The sequence below is a fragment of the Sciurus vulgaris genome (assembly GCF_902686455.1).
Source record: "Sciurus vulgaris genome assembly, chromosome: 12".
Taxonomy (NCBI): domain Eukaryota; kingdom Metazoa; phylum Chordata; class Mammalia; order Rodentia; family Sciuridae; genus Sciurus; species Sciurus vulgaris.
Genome location: NC_136473.1, coordinates 19,709,857 through 19,729,840, shown reverse-complemented (window position 1 = coordinate 19,729,840; position 19,984 = coordinate 19,709,857).

Here is a 19,984-nt window from a genome sequence, read left to right as displayed (position 1 = left end):
TCAGATCAGGTATTGTGCTGTCTCCTGCTTCACTTTTCTTGCTTAGTATTGATTTAGCTATTCTCAGTCTCTTATACTTCCAAATGAATTTAAGATTTATTTTTTCTAATTCTGTGAAGACTGTCATTGGTATTTTGATGGGGATTGCATTGAATCTGTATTTTGCTTTTGGTAGTGTGACCATGTTCACAATATTAATTCTGCCTATTCAAGTACATGGGATATCTTTTTTTCTTCTAAGTTCTTCAATTTCTTTCTTCAGTGTTCTATAATTTTCATTGTAGAGCTCTTTTACTTCTTTGGCTTGAATGATTTCCAGGGTTGTTTTTGTTTTGTTTTGTTTTGTTTTTGAGGTTAGTGTGAATGGGATGGTTTTCTTGATTTTGTCCTCAGCTGAATCACTGTTGGAGTATAGGAAGGCTACTGATTTATGCGTGTTGGTCTTGTAATCTGTTACTTTGATAAATTCACTTATAAGATCTAGAAGTCTTCTGTTGAAATTTTTTGGGTCTTCTAAATATGAATTCATATCATCAGCAAACAGTTTGACTTCTTTTCCTATTTGTGTCCCTTTGATTTCCTTTTCTTGTCTGATCACTCTGGCTAGTGTACCAAGGACTACATTGAATAGGAGTGGTGAGAGTGGAAAGCCTTGTCTTATTTGGGAATTTTGTGGAAATTCTTTTGGTATTTCTCTATTTAGTATGATGTTGACTTTGGTTTGTCATAAATGGCCTTTATAATGTTGAGGTAAATTCCTTTGATCCCTAGCTTCTCCAGTGTTTTTAAGATGAAAGGATTTTGGATTTTATCAAAGGCCTTTTCTGCATCTATTGAGATGATCATGTGATTTTTGTCTTTAATTCTGTTTAAGTGCTGAATCACATTCATTTATTTACATATGTTGAGCCAAACTTGCATCCCTGGAATGAGACCCACTTGATCATGGCATATGATCTTCTTGATGTGTTTTGAGTCCAGTTTGCTAATATTTTATTAAGGATTTTTACATCTATGTTCCTCAGGGATATTGATCTGTAGTCTTCTTTCCTTGGTGTATCTCTCTGGTTTTGGTATCAGGGTTATACTAGATTCACAAAAAGTATTTGGGAGTCTTCCCTGTCCCTCAATTTTGTGGAATAGTTTGTGAAAGACTGGTGCTAGTACTTCTATAAAGGTCTGGTAGAACTCAGCTGAGAATCTAGTGGGTCCAAGACTTTTTTTTTTTTTTGGAAAGCTTTTAATTGCTGTTTCAATTTTATTCCTTGTTATTGGTCTGTTTAGGATTTCAATATCTTCCTGGTTCAGTTTGGGTAGGTTATTTGTGTCTGGAAAATTTTCAGAGTCTTCCAAATTTTCCAGTTTACTTGAGTATAAATTTCAAAATAAGTAAGATATGATAATTCTCTGGACTTCAGAGCAGTCCATAGTGATATTTCCTTTTTTATCCCTGATCTTGTTGATTTGCTTCTTTTCATTCTTTCTTTTGGTTAGTTTGAGTAAGGGTTTGTCAATTTTATTTATCTTTTCAAAGAACCAGCTCTGTTACATTGACTTTATGTGTTGTTTTTTATTTTCAATTTCACTGATTTCAGCTTGATCTTAATTATTTCCTGCCTTCTTCTGGTTTGGGGGTTTGTTCTTCTTTCTCTAGGAACTTGAGGTGGAGCATAAACTTATTTATTTGAGATCTCTGATTTTTTAATGCATGCACTCAGTGTGATAAATTTACCTCTTAGAACTGCTTTCATGGTATTCCAGAGATTTTGATATGCTGTTTGTTCTTGTTTGCTTCTAAAAGTTTCTTGATTTCTGTTCTCATTTATTCTTTGTTCCATTCTTTCCTTAAGAGAGTATTTTTCAATCTCCATATTATTTTTCTTACTGCTCATTTCTAGCTTTATTTCATTATGATCTGATAGGATACTTGGGAGTATATCAATTTTTTATATTTGCTAAAATTTGCTTTGTGGCTTAGCATATGGTCTATGTTGGAAAAATTTCCATGCCCAGCTGAGAAGAAGGTAAATTCAGCTGTTTGGGGGTGGAATATTCTGTAGATGTTCATTAGGTCTCTTTGATTTATAGTATTGTTTAGGTTGAAGATGTCTTTGTTGATTTTTTTGTTTTGATGACCTACCTATTGGTAATAAAGGTGTACTAAACCCCCCCAACCCCCCAGCATTATCCTGTTGATATCTTTGTGGATACTGAATATCATAGGGTATTTTTTTCCATGTAGTTTGGTGTATTGACATTTGGGGCATAAGTATTTACTATTGTTATATCTTCTTTTTAGATTTTAGTGTCCTTCTTTGCCTCTTCTAGTTCTTGCTTAAAATCTGCTTTCTCAGATATGAGAATAGCTACTCCTACTTGTTTTTATAGACCATGTGACTGGAATATTTAGCCATCCTTTTACCTTCAGCTTTTGAGTATCTTTGCTTCTAAGATTAGTCCTTGTAAACAGAATATAGTTTAATCTTGTTTTTTGATCCATTCTGTTAATCTGTGTTTTTAAATTGGGGAGTTAAGACCATTAACATTCAGTGTTAGTATGGATACATGTTTGTGGTTTCCTTCCATTTGGGTTTTTTCCCTTCGATATTTTAACCTGTCTTGATTCTCATTTAGTAGATTGTTCTTCTGTTGAACTTCCTCTACTTGTAGGCTTTTGGAATTGTTTTTTAGTTCCTCCATATAAAGTTTATATTTGAGTATTCATCGTAGTACTGGATTGGTCCTCATGAATTCTTTTAACTTACTCTTATTGTGGAATGTTATTTCCTCCTGGAGATTGAAACTGAGTTTTTCTGGGTATAATAACCTTGGCAGTCAGTTGTTTTCTTTTAGAGTTTGGAATATCTCATTCTAGGCCCTCCTTGATTTTATTCTCATTTAGCTGGTTCTATTTGGGGTCTATCTTGTTGTTGATATGAGAGACACTTTTTAAAGAATTTTTTTAGTTGTTGATGGATCTTTATTTTATTTATTTATTTATTTATTTATCTATTTATTTTTATGTGGTGCTGAGGATTGAACCCAGTGCCTCAAACATGCTAGGTAAGGGCTCTACCACTGAGTCAAAACCCCAGTCTGGGAGACACTTTTTAAACTATCTCTTTGGAAATGTTCTTTATGCCTTTAGTTTGTATCTCCATGTTCTCTTCTATCTAGATGATTCTCAGGTTTGGTCTTTTAAAGTTGTCCCAGTGTTCTTGTATATTCTGGTCATGTTCTGTAATTTTCCCCCTTTACTGTCTTCTGTGTATTCAAGAGCACATAACCTATCTTCAATACCTGAAGTTCTGTCTACAAAAACTGAGATTCTATTTTATACAACATTGACACCTTCAAGTGAATTTATAATTTGACCTTGAAGTTCCAGAAGTTCTGCTTGGTTTCTTTTTTCTACTTCTATTTCTTTATTAAATGGTGTTTCATCTCCTTTAATTGGTCTCAATTCCTTCCTTAGATCTTCTTTTAGTTCATTGAACATTTTGATAACCTGTTTTTAAAAATAATCTTTCTCTGGGTTTTTATCTACCTTATTATCAGTGGGTTCCTTTGTTGGGGGATTGTGGATTTGGAGAATTGTGGATTTGGGGGGGGATTTGTTTTCTCATGTTTTCAGAGGTTTTGGTCTTGCACATCAATAGAAATGTATCCCTCTACCTGAGTGTTTGTGTTTTTTTGTGTGTGTGTCTTTTGTGTGTAGTTATCTTATTTGTCCTGGGAATTGTCTCTGTTTTTGATATGAGTAGAAACCAGGTGGTGGGACCTAAGTTCCCACTTGGTTGTTCCTCCTTGGGTCCTTGTTTTATGGTTTGGAACTCTTTGTCTCCTCTCTTCTTTGAGTAAGAGTAATGTGAGGGAATGGTTAATTCTGCAGAAGAATCTCTAAACTGTGACCTTTAATATTACTGTAGGTTTCCAGTACCTCACAGAATGGGGACAAAATAAACAACAGTAACAACTGTTGCAGACAACAAACAGTAAACAAAGCTAAAGTAAATACCAAGATCCTACTATGTCTTCAACATTAATTGCTACCAGTATACAGGAATGGTGGGTTCAGCAATTGTCAGCAGTGAAAACAATAACCACAAGCTAACTGGCTTTAAAGCAAATAGCAGGTGTCAGCTATAGCATCCACAGTGATAATTATTATATTAGCATTAATAGTGAGGGCAGGAGTTATATAAACCATTTAGTTTTTTTCAATACCTTTTTTAAATTTATTTGATTTTTTAACTTATTTGATTCTCATGTGGTGTGGAGGATTTAAACCCCAGTGCCTCACACATTTGAGGCAAATGTCTCACCACTGAGCTACAACCAAGCCCAACCATTTAGTTTTGAATGATGGTTAAAAATACAGTTAATTGGGAGGAAAAGAATGTATTACAAATTTAGAAAAGACTACAATTTCAGAAAGTGAGCAGAAAGAATGCAAAAGAGCAGTAGCAGGCAATGTTTATACAGATGGAAGGGAATAAACAGAAGAAGCACAGTATTTGGAGAGGCAGAAAGAACAATAAAATTATGCTGACAGCAGGAGAAGATAAGATTGAAAGATAAATAAGAGAAATAAACACATGAAAATGATACAAAATCAAACTATTACATACAATCCAATGAACACAAACCTTCACATGACAATGCAAGAAAAAGATAATTAAAAAATGCTGAATATGATAGGAAACAAGACAAATAAGTGTATGTATATATGTCCCTGAAAGAATCAGGACAGCCAGAATATATTCATATCCCACCCAAAAGGAATAAGAAAAAAATTTTAAAAATATATATGTTTAAGAAAAAAAAAAAAAAAGAAAAAATCCAATATCTTGGTGTAGATGAAGGGATCTTCTCCACTGAAGTGGTCAAAATATTTGAGCAGAATGGGTGGTCAGTGTCTATGTCCAGTAGTCTTTCTCATCAATTATTCTTGCATAAAATATGGAAAGAGAGAAGTGGTGGGGTATGTATGTGTTGCTTTCTGAGTTACCAGTTGGCATGGCCTAAGATTGAAAAATTTCCCTTCTTGCTAGGATAAAATGGGATGAGCTAAGTTGTACAGTTGGTTTGTGTTTTGTTCCTTAGTACCAGATCCATGCATTCCCAGGGTACTGCTTCTGCAGTGTGCTGTGATGGGGAGATCCAGCAGGTTGTGCTGAGATCTATTTGGGCTTCAGGTCTAGTCAGGCTTGGTTGAAAGGTACCTTCTTTGGAGACACTAGGTTATCTGCCCCTAGGGCTAGACTTTGGCCACTCAGTTCCTTGGGTTTAATCTAATCATGGAGCAGAGGGGCTGATTCTCTACTCAGTTTTGCCCAGGAATTCAGTTTTCCTGGGTGTAGTTCCAGAATGTGTTCACCCCCTCCCTCTCCAACTCTCCGACCTCTTCAGCTGGTCACATGAGCCACCAGACACAAAGTCTCCTCTTTGCCATTCCAATTCAAGTTCCCCTAGGTACAGTCCACTCCATGCCCATTTCCCTCTCACGTTATGCCAGAGACTTTCTAGGTCCCTGGCTAGATGACCACTGGTATACAGTGTCTGTGTGTGTGTGTGTTTTCTGATCTCCTAAGTCCCACTGATGTCACAGCAGGTGCACTCAACCCAAGATGGTTCCCACGTCAGCTCTCCACAGCCAGTTGGGATACAGTGTGTACTTACTTAACATCCAAATGTGCTTGTCAAGTACCCATGTGGTGTGCCACCTCTTCATTCAGCTAAGTTCAGGCAGTGTTTTTGTTCTCAGATTTCTTCACACTAGGACCCACCACAGTGCTGCCTGAAATGTGGCTTTTTCTAGTCCCCCTTCCTTTGCCCCAGGTGAGGGGGCTCCAGGAGCCTCTGCCAGTAACTTTCTTCTTTATTTTATTGTATCCAACCTTCTGAGTCCCCAGGCTGCTCTGTGTCCAGTATCAAATCCCGGTGTACTTCCTCTCACCCAGTTTACTGGGCAGCCGTGTATCTGCTACCTTGGTCTCAGGCCACAGAGCAACTTGGAAAGCCACCTCCTGTACTCTGCCATCTCCAGGAATCCCTCACTCCTAGTCTTTTGAGGAACCTCCATGCTGATAAGTACTGATTGTACTAATTTACAGTCCCACTGAAAGTGCATAAATGTAACTTTTTCTCCACATCCTCATCCGCGTATATTACTCGTATTTGAAATTTGTATTATTCTAATGAGCAAGGTGAAATCTCAGTGCAGATTTGACTCACATTTCTCTGATTGTTATAAAAAATTTTTTTTTTATGTACACATAGAGGAATAAAAGCTGGGGCTAGGTGGTTCTTTGTTCTCTAATGAGAGGAATGACCTAGAGCTGGATCAGCACATTTATTAAATAGGTTTCATCATCAAAAGGGTTTTCGGTGAGGAAGTTTCTTCAAAGCATGCAATCTGAAGGATAAAGTTCTGTGGACCTGTTATACTTACCAACTTGCACTCAAAATTTTCTACCGCTGACAGCTGGTGTTCTGAACTCAGGGTTAAGACTGAGAGTGCCTTATCTAGCGCAGAACCTCCTTTGGGCAGGGTGTCGCCATAGCAACTGGGCAATCTTAATCTGCAATCTTTGCATGGAAACTCCCAAAACAGGCATTCTCCTGCCCCAGGACAATCAGAGACCATGATTCAAATCACCACTCCCAACATCTCCCCTTTTCTAAATTTTTTAAGTGCAAGTGATGGACTATTATTTGAAGTTGTCAGATTTCTTCTTGGAAGATGCAGCTTCCTATTTTTATAACACAAAAGCGTATTAGTAGCAAACACATAATTCCAAAAATGTACCACATTGTATGTTTTAACATATTCCAAGGATTAAAACCATTTAAGTCATTAAGTATTTGTTTAGCAAGTCATGTAGGATCCACAAGATCATTCCTGCTCTCCCAAATATCCTGGATATAATGATGTAACTCCATAAGATCTAGGCTGTCGTTATTTCTCTGCCAAATACCAATTAAATCATTTTTAACTTTTTCCCAATCCCACTGAGAAGCATTATTTCCTGCTGCTGTAATACAAACAAATTTGTAGCTAGCTTGGAAATGAAACCATCTGAACTTAAGGGCAGCAAGCTCATTTCCTATTTATGATTGTAGCTTCCAGGGCATTTAATTTTATTTCTATCTTGTTATCAATATTTACCTGATTCTGTAGGGATTTGGAAGTATTTTGAACCAAATCATTAAAATGAGTATTTTGAATGCTTTTGGATAAGGCTATTGTGGGTGTCATGGCAGAGGCCAAAGCATATCAAAGTATTCCAACGTGATGAGACCAAGAACATGCTGGTGTCTATTTAGCTGTATATGAATTTGTTGTAGGACTTGAACTCCAGCAGCAGAATACCAGGGCTCTGAAATTAGGTGGGATTAAAACAAAGGAGGGTTGGAGTAACAGAAGCACTCCCTGTCCTCTATTATACCTAGTAATATAATAGTCAGATGGCAACTTTGACAAGTTCTGTGGTACTTTTCTCTGGTTCTATATATTTTTTGTATTTCCAGAAATTAAAACATTGGGAGGTTGTATGCAGGCACACAGGCCATAGCAGGGAATCACTTTACAGCTCCTGTCCACAAGATCAATTAGGGAGCTGCCAGTATAACTGATGAAATCCAAGGCAGATATCAAATACCTCAGATCTCTTTGTATACCACCACCACTGAAGGTCGGAATATCACTAACAAATCCTCCAGGAGTCATAAATTCCTGATGGGGTGTCTCATCAAATCTATGAGACCAGTCCAGAATATATTCCCTACTGCCAACGACATTATGCTGCACTGGCAGAGTATCTGCACACTCCGCCCATTTGGAAAAGGCACCCAATCCTGTTGAAGTATGATTAGGACAGTAAGGTATTGGGGGATCTCTGCGGGAAACACAGTTGTGTCATTGGGGAGTCCCATTTTTGTAACTGTCTGGACATACATTTTCAAATTTCAGGGATCAGTGATACTGGCTACCCTGGCTTCTCCATATGCTGACTTTTATCTGGGGTCACTTTCAAATAGCATTATGATGGGACCAACATATAGGTAGACTCCTACTATATCCAGTATGATTAAAGCCAATTTTATGAACGGGGCGATAATGTTTATCTGAAAAACTTCCCATTATGTGTGTATCATTAGTAAATACTGGAATGGATTCTCCAATCTACACGGGTGCACTAAAGGTGGATCTGGGAAACAAGTCCAATAAGTTTCCCCATGAACCCTACAAACCTGACAGTTTAATAAAGCCAGCATAGCCACAAACATGGTGGCTGGAGATTTAGTACCTCCCTGCTGTTTGACCATCTGCCCAGTCTGATGTGTCAGGCTCTTCAGTTGTCTGAACTGTGGCTTGAGATTCTCCATGGTGATGATGAACAGCATGTTTAGGTACCCAGACAGGATAAGCTGTACATTCTGGAAAGATACATGCTTGGCCTCTACCTCACATTATCACCAAATCTGGTTCATTCCATTGTCCTGTTTGTGTAAGTCTCTCCACCAAACTAGGCCTGATGGGCCTACTGCAGTGGAAGTCCATATACTATGGATCACAAAATTGTCAAAAAAGAAGAACTGATGTAAGCTGGAGTTCAGTTTTAATCTGTAGAGGACATCCCAGCTAAACTGTAAAAGCAGCTAGACAGTGAGAAATGACTTGATGAATATTTTCTACTTGGCCAGGAAAATTAGCAAAAGCCAAGTACTGAGGATTGTTAAAGTCACTGTTGATGTTGAACAGGAAAGGGTGCCATAGTGAAAGAAGGCTCAGCTCCCACCAATTTTATGACTCGAGTCCTGACGTTAACAATAAACTAAGCAACAAAATCAAGAAATGGGCTTAAAAAGATTCTGGAGGTGAGTGAGCAAGGTGGAGCCATTCGATAACTCCTAAAGATTGCCATGTGCCCCACGTTAGGGGTATGAGAAGTAGTGCAGGCTGCCATCTGTGACCTGCAAATAAACCGGGCTTGGCTGAGCCATTAGATGTGGAGATCTGGCTCTCAGGAACTGACAATCATGAGGGATTGTTCCAGATTGCCCGGAGTATGTGGTTTCCCTGCAGATTGGTTCACCCCTGGAGTTTACAGGCCCTGAATGTGCCAATGTCCCACCAGAGCAAAATGGTTTGCTTAACTCCATCCCACCCTGTTTCTCATGGAAGAAGCTGCTACCGGTCCACTACAAATAAAGAAAATGTAGGCTCCTCCATTTTGTTAGAGCTGGTTATTTATGGATGGCTCAATTGGTCATGCCCCTGATTCAAAAGATAATTGTTTCCTTTCTTTATGATAAATAAATTTCTTGGCTATTATTTCACAGCCAGCCCCTCCCTCTGACAGGAACCCTTTTCCTTGCCCAAGCGGGATGTTGGTGAGACAGTATAGGCTCCTGTAAGTTAATTTTAGTAAGTTGTGCAGTGTTGAGGGCAGGTTCAGCCTTTCCTAATGCAGCCCTTGCTTCTGGAGTGAGCTGTCAAGGAGAGGCCAGAGAGGGATGTCCACATAAGTGTCAAGTAAAGGGTTCAAATCTGTAGTGGATAATTGTAAGCGAGGCTGTAACCAGCTAATACCTCCCAGTAACTTGAAAATCACTGAGTTTGTAAGCATATGTTCTAATTTGTAAGTTTTGTGAACTAATTATGCATCCTTTAATTAAACTGCCCAAAGTCTGAAAAGGAAAGGCTTTTTGTACTTAGGTAAGGCACTAGCAGACAACAGTTATAAAATTTATAAGGAAAATACAAAATGAGAGTAACAAGAGTCAAAACATATTAAGTTTGTATAATAGCTATGAACAAAGAAACATAATTTTTAAAATTCCAAATCTTTGTCTTAAACTTTAGACTGAAGAACACCAGCTTGGTAAAGTGTCGTTTTAAATTGTCTACTTTAAAGACTTGTGTACTTGGAAGACATGAATACTTTTAGAATACAAAGAAACCAGTAAAAGCCCCACAATTACACTGATGATTTTATATTACCAAGTTTAGTATTTAAGGAAAATTTAGAATCTGGAATGTAGTGTACACTCTAAAATAACAGTTGTTTTAAAACCAGAATTGTACAGACCCTAATTTCTTTAAGACTAGTTTCTCTGAATAATAAAACTTAACAGACATAAGAAATTATCTTCATAGATAAGAACAGATTAATGTTTTAAGAAATTCTTATTACTTTAACACATACAGGATTAAATTTTGGTTTATATCAGTACATTAATATTTGACTTATATTGGGGGAAAGGGTAAGCTCCCCTTTCCTCTCTCAGTCATTTTTAGGAAGCTTAATTAACCATGGGTCCCTACCTTTTGAATTATGAACAACTGCCAGCTACCGTAGGAGTCTGACTACTCACCTCGTCCCTGACCCTCAACGTAACAGATGTCTGTGAAAAGAGCAGTCTTTAAAATCTGTCTTGGTAAACATGTCCCATGCCACAGACCCTGTAAGGAATCCCACGAAAACCACGCTGGACACGGAAATCACATAAGAGGTTTATTAAGCAAACAGAGTGTCTCCCTGCAGGGTAAGAGAGAAAATGAGAGGAAAAGAGAAAGGAAAGAGAAAGGGCGTGCGCTAGAGAGAGTGGAAAGCAAGGAGGAGAAAGAAAGTGAGTCCGGGAGAGAAAAGCAAGAGAGAGAAGATGGCAGTGAAACTATTTTTAAGAATCCCACCAGGCTAAAAGGGGACCAATAATGGAGAAGGATACTTGCAAGCTGACTGATGAACCAATAGCTAGTTAGGATGTTCACAGACTGACAGTAGTTGGGGCGGGGGTGGTGCGGGGAAAATGGCTGCACTGGAAAGGGCGGGGAGAGCAGCTTTCAGACTAACAAGCTAGGTTGTGATGCAACAGAAAGGGCGGGGGAGCAGCTTTCAGACTGACAAGCTAGGTTGTGATGCAACAGAAAGGGCGGGGGAGCAGCTTTGTATTACAGACCCTGTTCAAGGCCTTCAGCCTCATAGGTTGGAAATTTTCTTTTTAAAAGAGGAAAAAGCCTCAAGTAACTTTAACTGATTACGTTATTTATATATAACCATGTAGTTACACACAAACTTTGAAATTTGCCCTCTATAAACCTTTTGTAACTTACTTAGACATTTTACAACTTTATAGTTTAGCCCACACAGACTTTCTCATCCAGAAACATTTCCTTTTTACCATTACTTTCCATATGAAAAAATATTTTTATACCTAGAAACTTTAAAACAGACAAACTGATACATAAAAAGAATTTGTTTTTAGTTTGGATAGTGAAGGATACCGGGCAGTTTGGAGGAGCGGGAGCCACTGCAGTTCGCTCAGACTTTTCTTCCCCCTCATTGCTGGCGTCACTCCCAGATGGCACTGAGGGGACCCAAAGCCTGAGTCAGAAAACTGAAGGTTTTTTGGGTACAAATAAAATAACAGTAGTTTATCATCCTTTGAGTATTCCCCCCCTTGTTTGTAGAACAATACATGAAAGTAGATTTTTAACCCTTAATCATCTTGTTTTTAGTGAAGATCCAGAAACAAAGCAATCTCAAACCTTTTTATTTACCAATTTATGAAAACACATTTAATGTTTACATATATTATCTTATAGAATTTAAGAAGTTAAGAGTACTTGATTTTATATTTAACAGTTGATGTTTTAGTACTTTAATTTTGTGAATTAATCAGATGTCTCCTGTAACAAACAAGTTTATGAAAATTAATCTCATTTATGTTAAATCAAACTTACTCGTTTTCAACTGTAAAAATCTGGATAACAGGGCTGAGGATATAATTCAGTTGGTAGAGTGCTTGCCTTGCATGCACAATGGGTTCAATCCTGAGCACTACAAAACAACAACGACAACAACAACAACAAAATAAAACAGGATATCAGGCAAGTGTAGTTAACAGCATTAGCCATCTCTTTTCTGTGGAAGAAAAATCCTAGAAGCAATGGATATTACATCTTAGACATTTTACAGAAGCCAACACTTTATTGTCTGACCATTTAGAAGAACTTGTGAGTTAGTAATTTTAAAAATATCTTTACTTTTATCTGTTTATCTAATTAAATTGAACTTCTTTTTAAAGTAAACTAAAAGATATTTGAATCTATTATTTAAATTTTAATTCATGAGTATTCATTGTATGCCACTTTTGATACTGTGTACATGATATATGGACACAGGCACATATGTAGACAAAACACTCTACACAGGTGTGCACACAAACATAATAGAGAAAAGAAACAAAGATTTTATAACTTTTTATAAGTGGAGCTCCTCAGGTAGGAGAACATATTAAAATGTTTATTAAAGCATTTATTAGATTTAACCTGTTAGAGATTAAAATAAGTCCCATCAGACTTTCACATTATGACTTATATTTAGAATAGGCCTGTACACTTGGAAATATCAGGTGTAAAATCTAATAGCCATAATGGACACTGAAATCAAAGGTTCAGAGAGCTGGCTATTTGTCCTTGATGGCTATCAGATTTATCCCCAACATCACCGAGTCTATGTCCTTTTTAGGATTTAGTAAAAGGAGATATTTTAATGTGTTGGAGAGCTGACTCTTGAAAAACTTGGCCTCTGAACAAAGACAGACTGTAAAAACCTCTTTAGTTAGATAAAATAAGATTGATGAGAAAAATATATTAATTTTGGCACACAGGATCAAATGAGAATTCACCATAAAATCATGAGCTTAAAAACACAGAATTTTAAAAAACAGGAGTTCTAAAAAAATTACACAATCACAATACTTTAGTAAAAGAGAATGTAGAACATCTTTATCAGGTCAGTGTACTTTTAGCTCAGACTAGAGTCAGTTAAGCTATTTAGAGAATGTGGGACCATGTGAAGTCCTCGGAAAAAGACCTTTAAGAAAAAAGGAAGTTTGTATATTTGGAATCATTCCATTTTTTTCTCCCAGTGTTGTGGCACTAGGGAGGAACTTATTAAAAAAATAGCATGGGAGAACTGAAAAGTGGCTTGAATTTAAAAGTGTCACTTTTTCATTTTGTCTCAACCAATTCTCTTTAAGTCTTACAAACCTTGGGCTCTGTAGGCCTTCACGATTTACATTCTACATGTAAGCCTTGGAGAGACAGAGATCTAGCAGAAACTAAGAAGTAAGGAAAGCTGCCTTTTTTGAATGTCAGAGAAAATATCTCATGCATAGAGCATTTTAACAAATTTTTCTTTGTAAAATTATTCTCGTAAAGCATGGTACTATAGTTTATGTTTTTTTCTGGAGAGTCCTTTTTTTCTTTTTTATTTCTCAAGCCTGAAGCATTACTTTAAGCAAGGAGCCAACAGCCCATGTCTCTACATTTACTGCTCCCTCTTTAGGGAACCAGGGGCATATTTCAATAACGAGTTTTAAAAACAGTGACAACTATGCCTTCCTTGATTTAAGCATAGACAAACATAAGCATAGCAACATAGAGATCCCATTCTTTGTATCCAAGCTGTCCCGTGTTTTATGCCCAGCTATAAACTCCTCACCTTGACTGCCATGACCTTAGGAGCATTCCCACATCTGACCAATGAAGAAGTTCCCCTGTGTCTGGACCCTGTTTGGACACCAACTGCTGTGACCAGCATGGATGTTAATTCAGAAAACAGAGGGGCAATGGGAGATGAAGAAAAGACAACCAGACACACTTAGAGAAAAAGCTGGGGCCAGGTAGACAGACAAGCCCCTGGTTAGACTTGACTGACACCAGAGGTAGCTCAGCACTTTTATTATATAGGTTTCATCAAAAGGTTCTTTGTGGGAAAGTTTTAGCAAAGCAGGCAGTGTGAAGACACAGTGAAACTTGGGAGACATTGAGTTCATCTTGTTATGCCCAGAATTCTCTACCCCTGGGAGTTGGTGCCTGAGCTCAAGGTTCTGACTGATACAGCTACATCCCTTCCCACTTAGTCTCCTCTGGCTGAGTGTTACCATAGCAACTAGGACATCTTGACCTGCACCTTTGCGCAGGTTGTTCCCAGACAAATGCAGCCCTGAGGGAATCAGAAGCCCAGTCACCGTTCTTCGCACCAACTTATGCATGTTTATATTGGCAAAGCCTTGGCTTAAAATGATCTGGAAAGCAAGCCAACCACTGTGTTTTTTCTCTTCTTTGGGGGTATTTGGGGATAGAACCCAGGGAATGGCATGGTAAACCCACACATAGATCTATAATCCCCAGTCTAAGAGTAAGCATTCTAAAGTTCATTTTATGGAGATAAAAATCAAAACCTCTGTGTATCTGAAAAATTTAGCCAAATCAAAGACAATCTACTCAAAAAATATTTACAATATATATAGGTTAGAAGAAAAATAAATTTTTATTTTACAGAGGTTTTTTTAAAATCAATAAGGAAAATGCTGAACAGTAATTTCTTTATTCTTTGGTGCTGGGCCTCATGCCTGCTAGGTAACATCCTTGCTACTGAGCTACCCTCTCAACCTCTGAGCTCCAATTTAACTTGAGTAAAGTCCTCTTTGGCAAATTTCCAAGTGCCATAGGGCCATAGGAAGAAAATATTTAGCATCCTTCATAAGAGAAGGAATTTAAGTTTAAAGGGAGATTAAATACTGTTTTTCAGCTATAATGTGTGAATGAAGAGCATTGGTTCTCACACTACTGCTTACATTTAATTGCTTGTGCCTTTTCCAACAGGCAATTTGGTGGTAAGTACTGTACCACATTAAAAAATGTCTGTGTTCCCTCTCATCAGTTCCATTATCCTAAATGATCTTTGGGAAATAATGAAAAAGAAATGCTGTTTGTTATTCTCAACACAACTTCAAATAGCAATGTATGAAGAAGAGTCCCTGAGAGCTTCTATACAAATTGCCGTGCATCCATAGGATAGAATAATATGTGACCATTGAAGGTGGCATAAATATGTACAGACATGGAAAGATAGACTTTGTTATATCAGAGGAGAAAAAAGTTAGTTGTACATACATATAAATAGATTATGGTTTTATTTCATTGAAAATACTTATCGTTAAGTTTAAATAGAGGAAGAATTGAGGCAGGGTAAGAGGAATGCATAATTAAGCAGTCTTAAACGGTAGTCTGGTTGGTCACTATTTCAGTTCTGGTTCTGTGGGGTGGCTCTGGAATTCTTACTGCTTGGGAAGACAATTTCTACTTGCTGCTTAAGATCCTAGGACTATTCAGTTCCCATGAAATGAGGTGATTGCTCCTGCTTAGGATGGCAGTCCCACAGTGGGGTAATTTGTCTATAAGGTGCTTTTGTTCCTGGAAGGTGTAGAACAATGACTGAAGATTTCACCATCCAGGAATCTGAAACAGGATGTTATAAAAGCTGACAACTGAATGTCCCTGAAAATCTCTTCTCAGTCTTGAAAGGGGACAAATTGGTTAGGTAAATTTAGGGCTAATAGATACATTAGATATGATAATTTTTAGATCAACACTCCTTAAATGATTAATATGCCTACATACACAGCAAAGTTACAAAGTTTAAGGTAATAAAAGAGAGAGATACAAGGCAGAGATCCCAAGCTTTATCCTCCTTCCGGTTAGCCATTGGGCATCTGCAGACCTAAGTAAAGAGTCACTGCTTTTAGGGAAGGCAACTTCTTCAAGTTTCTGTTGTCAACTTTCCTGGCTTGGTGGGAGTGAGTGATGGGCAATTTAGGCTGCATGGTAACTTGGTAGCCCATGGTCAGCATTCAGTTTCTCCCAAGATCCAGTAGGCCAAGAGCTGTCTTTTAAAAGGAGAGTAGTTATCTGCAGATGATGACAGACCTTTGCACCCAAATCCTAAGGGTCTCCACTGTAATTCACCTGTAGCAGCCTACCAAAGGCTCCAAATAGCACCCTTGTCTGCCAGTAACACCTCAAGTACTATTGAATCTGCTGGATCCTATGGTCCAAGTGACAGATCAGCTTGCATAGCAGTCTGGACCTGTTGCAGCCTTCTCCTGTTCTGGACTTCACTTAAAACTAGTAATTTTTAGGTCACCTGATAGAGGGGCCAGAATAGCATATCCAAATGGGAAGAGTGTCGCCTCCAAAGTCCAAATAGGCCCACTAGGCACTGTGCCTTCTTCTTGGTTGTAGAAACCTTTTGAAGGGATACCTTTCTTTTTTCTTTCTTTCTTTTCTGATGCTGGGAATCAAACCCAGGGCCTCATACATGCCAGGCAAACAGTCTACTACTGAGCCACATTCCCAACCCTGGAAGGGATGTCTTGTCATGCCCCATACCATTGGACCCCTAGAAATCTCACTGAGGTAGAGAGTCTCACTGAATTTTAGTCTGATTTATTTCCCATTTTCGGATATACAAATGTCTTACCAAAAAGTCCAGAGTAGTTGCTATTCATGCTCACTAAGTCCAATCAGAGTGTGACATCTTGTAGAAGTGAGATGCAATCAAGATCCCTGAAAACTAAATTGTGATACAGAGCTGGAGAGTGGACGCAGAGTAAGACAGTGAAGTTGCGTTGTTGGCTTTGCCAATTAAAAGCAAACTGCTTCTGATGCACCTTATGGACAGAGATGGTGAAAGGGCACTTGCCACATCAATAACTGCATTCCAGGTATCAGATGTGTTAATTTGCTCAAGCAATGAAACCACATCTGATACTCCCAATGCAAGTGGAGTCACTTCTTGGTTAAGCTCACAATGATCCAGTCATTCTCTAGTATCCACATGTCTTCCACAAAGGCAAAGTAGAAGAATCGAATGGGGCTATAGTGGGAATCCCAACCTTTACCTCTTTCAAGTCCTTGATCATGGCAATAATCTTTGCAATCCCTCTAGGGACGGGAATTGTTTTGATTTACCATTTTCTTAGGCAGAGGTAGCTCTAATAACTTCTAGTTGGCCTTTCCTAATGCTAGTCAGCTTCTTGTCACTGTAGAAAATACTAAGTAGCAGGAAAGAACTGCACCAGGCAGTCAGAACTTTTCTCCTAGGTTGCTGTCTGGGAAAAGTGAGTCAGGCCAGGCCGTGTGCCCCCTCAGCTCCAGCCTGAAAGAATGAGGCGACACCCACTGTCTGTCCACCAGAGAAGTTCCGCTTTATTCAGAGAATGTGCACACTTTTATAGAGTGGAGAGAAGTCTCATAGGCCAGGGTATGGGATGGGGAGGTAGGTGATTGGGCAAGCTTTGTGGCTAGGGGATTGAGGCAGGGCAATGGGGAGTGATTGGGTGTGGGGCGTGCCAGCGGGAAACTGACACTCCGGAAGAGAAGCAGGATATGCGCCATATTGCCAAGGTGTGGTTCCAAGAGAAAGGGGTGGGGCTTTTGCAGCTGCTTGTGGGGGGTTAGGCCTTATATTCCTCCCTTTTTCCTCTATATACAGGAATGGGGTTGTCATTCTTTCTCTGGCTACTTCCTGCTGAAGTGGGTCGTTGTGGGGAAGGTAGAGGCAAGGGGGGAGGGTTGAGGGGTAGGCCACTTATTAGTCCCCATAACAGAAGGCCAAATGCAGCCACTTCACCGGGAGAGAAGTCCATGAAAGTCCCTTGGAACCACAAAATTTGCAGCTAGTTGTCCCATTGGGAGAGGGAGTTTCTGGGGGTGACCATCCAGGCATCTGCGCCAAGGGTTTCCAGGAATAGCTGCCACTGGTGATGGAAGGGGTTGGTCATCTTAACAGCTGGTGAGATGTTCTCGCAAGGAGTTGGGATCCTTGGTGGCTAGAAGCTGGTAATTCCTGAATAAGAGCTGGTTAAAATTTTGATTAGAGATTTTTCCCACCTGGGTTTGGATGAATTTCACAATACAAGGTAGGAAGAGACAGGCCACTAAGATGACAGCTAAGGGGCCTAGAATGGGCCACATCCAAGTGAGGAGGCAGTTTTGGATAAAGGCAGAGAAAGGGTTAGAACTTGTGTGTGTCTGTAGGCTAGAAGCTAAGTAACGTAATAGCAACATTTCTCTCTGAGGAAAAGACAGGTACCGCCCTTCTCTGCAGTGAGTAAGTCTAATGCCCTGTGATTCTGTAGGGCTACCTTAGCCAAGGAGGTTACCTGCCATTGCAGGGAAGAGAGTGAGTCAGCGGTGGAAGTGAGTGCTCCTTCAAGCTTGACATTAATGTCCTTTACTGCCCACAGGGTGTGTACGATAGTGACCAGGAGGCTTGGGGTAGTGATGTTAGGTTGGAAAAGAGTGAGAAGGGTCCCATCACACCAGGAGAAGGTTCCTGGTGGGGCCACTGTGGGGGTGGAGATGGTGGAGTTGGAATGTGATATTGATGTTCAGGGGAACAGCGGCTAGAAGCAGGCGTGCAAGAGAAGCACAGAGAAAACAGTTCCCAGGGGAGAAGGAAGGAAGGGAATGATTGAGAACAGCGAGAGTTTCTGAAAGAACCTGCACCCAAGTGTAAATGGGTGACCCAGGGGAGTTGGCGGAGGAGTGAGAGGGTGGTTCTAGGGCAGAGGAGAGCTGTTCCTCTTTGTGTTGGATGTTGATAGAAATCAGGGAAAGAGTTCCATGTATGGGGATGTATTCACGGGAAATGGAGAAGAAGCCCCAGGGTTTGGGGGACCATCCGCAGTAGAAAGTGTACCTACGAGGGGAAGCCCACTTGGGATTCCAGGGATCATGGATGTGAAGAAAGAGGTTATTTGAATTTCAGGTGCGCCCCCTTAGGAGGCTACCGGTGGAGTTAAGGTACTGCAGGACGTGTAAGCACATCCACCATGGGTTTCCGGCCACCAGTTGCAATAAGCCCGAGTTTGGTCATGGATAGCGCATAAGTAGGGGAGAAATAGCTTTTCTGCGCACCAATGGGTTAATTGGGAGGAGGAAAGGGAAAGGGGAATGTCAATGGCTGAGGAACACCCTGTCAGGGGGCAGTCCTTTGTGGAGGCAAGATGAGTTATACTGGTTTGCCTGTCCGTGTAGGTTTCACGCACTTTAAATCACCAGACAAAGGATGGTTTTTTGAGAACCCTCTGGGTAGAGAGGGAGTAGAAGTAAAAGGAGGCTTAAGAGGGGAGTCATTCTTCCTGAATGGGGGACAGGGTTGGGGAGTGGGAGAGATGGAGCTTAAGAGGGTTGGAGGGGTGAGGGGTGCACTGAAAAGAGTGGTGTATTGGTTCATCCTGTAGCTGGTCAAGGTCCGCGGCTGCTGAGGATGGGTTCCTGATATGAGGCTTCAATCTAGAAATATGAACCCATGGTGTTACATGGTTATTGGATGTGGCAAGCTTAGTGGCTGTTGGGGTGCATAGGATGATGGGATATGGTCCCTCCCATTTGGGAGTTAGGGGGGCTTTGGGTTCTGGGGGGGGTCGTTGAGAAAGACCAATTGGCCTGGGTGTAGTATAAGATCATTTTTTGTGGCTGACGGGTCTGGGAGTAGCCAATCTTGATGTTTCCATAGTTCAGCCCGAAGGTGGGAGAGTAAGGGTAGGGCTATAGCGGATGGTATGGGCCCTGGAATGGCTGTGATGCCAGGTGGTAGGAGAGGCCTTCCAAACATGACCTCAAATGGGGAAAGGTTGGTGGGTTTCTTCGGGAGTGCTCTAAGTCGAAGCAGGGCAAGGGGTAGAAGATGAACCCAGTCAAGGTGCAGCTCTAGAGACAGTTTGGTTAAAATATTTTAACGTTCTGTTGGTTCTTTCCACTTTCCCTGATGCGTGTGGTCGGTAGGGACAGTGGTAGTGCCAAGGGAGTGGAAAGAATTTAGATACTCCCTGGATTATTTGGGCTGTGGACTCTGGTCCGTTATCAGATGGGATGGAAGTAGGTATTCCAAATCTGGGAATGATCTGTGTTAGGAGAGAGTGGGTCACGGTGGAAGCCTTTTTATTGGTTGTTGGGAATGCTTCCACCCATCCTGAGAAGGTGTCCAGAAATACTAGGAGGTATTGTGACGTCAGACAGGGGGCATTTTGGTAAACTCGACCTGCCAGTCAGCTGCAGGAGTGTGGCCCCTGGCCTGGCGTGAGGGATAAGGTTTAGGTTTGAGGGGAGTGTTGGGGT